Genomic DNA, 635 nt, shown 5'->3' with positions numbered 1-635 from the left:
ATCCATTTATCTGTTGATGGACACTTAGGCTCTTTCCATGTTTTAGCTATTGTGGAGAGTGCTGCTATGAACATTGGGGTACATGTGCTCCTATGCCTCAGCATTTCTGTATCCCTTGGGTAAATTCCTAGCAGTGCTATTGCTGGGTCATAGGGGAGTTCTATGGTTAGTTTCCTGAGGAACCTCCACACTGTTTTCCAGAGGGGCTGTACCAGTTTACATTCCCACCAACAGTGTAGGAGGGTGCCCGTTTCTCCACATCCTCGCCAGCATCTAGAGGTCTCCGATTTGCTCATTTTAGCCAAAAATATGGAACGCTTCACGAATTTGCGTGTCTTCCTTGCGCAGGGGCCATGCGAATCTTCTCTGTTTCTTTCCAGTTTTAGTATATGTGCTGCCAAAGTGAGCACCAGAGTCCAGGCTCTTACCTCCTACACCTTAATGCCTCTCCCTGAGGGTTTCTGGTGACATTGGCCTGGGGTAAAGATGAATTCCACTGCATTGCTCTCCTACTTATTTCCTGGAATATGGAGGAGAACACAGACAACTCCTCAGTGTCTTGCTATAGCCTGGATATTAAATATTATTATCTGTGTTGGTTTCTCTCCACCTCTCTCTTTTAATGTTTATTTATT

General features: G+C 45.2%; 1 non-coding gene across 1 annotated transcript; it reads right to left on the bottom strand.

The window, feature by feature from the left end:
- Positions 1 to 303: 303 nt before the first annotated feature.
- Positions 304 to 410, bottom strand: LOC144230219 (U6 spliceosomal RNA). The gene has a single exon (XR_013334730.1). It is a non-coding gene; the product is annotated as a U6 spliceosomal RNA (small nuclear RNA).
- Positions 411 to 635: the final 225 nt, after the last annotated feature.

Source organism: Crocuta crocuta, unplaced genomic scaffold, assembly GCF_008692635.1.
Source record: "Crocuta crocuta isolate KB4526 unplaced genomic scaffold, BGI_CrCroc_1.0 scaffold93, whole genome shotgun sequence".
NCBI classification, from domain to species: Eukaryota; Metazoa; Chordata; class Mammalia; order Carnivora; family Hyaenidae; genus Crocuta; species Crocuta crocuta.
This window is presented reverse-complemented; position numbering and strand designations above follow the sequence as displayed.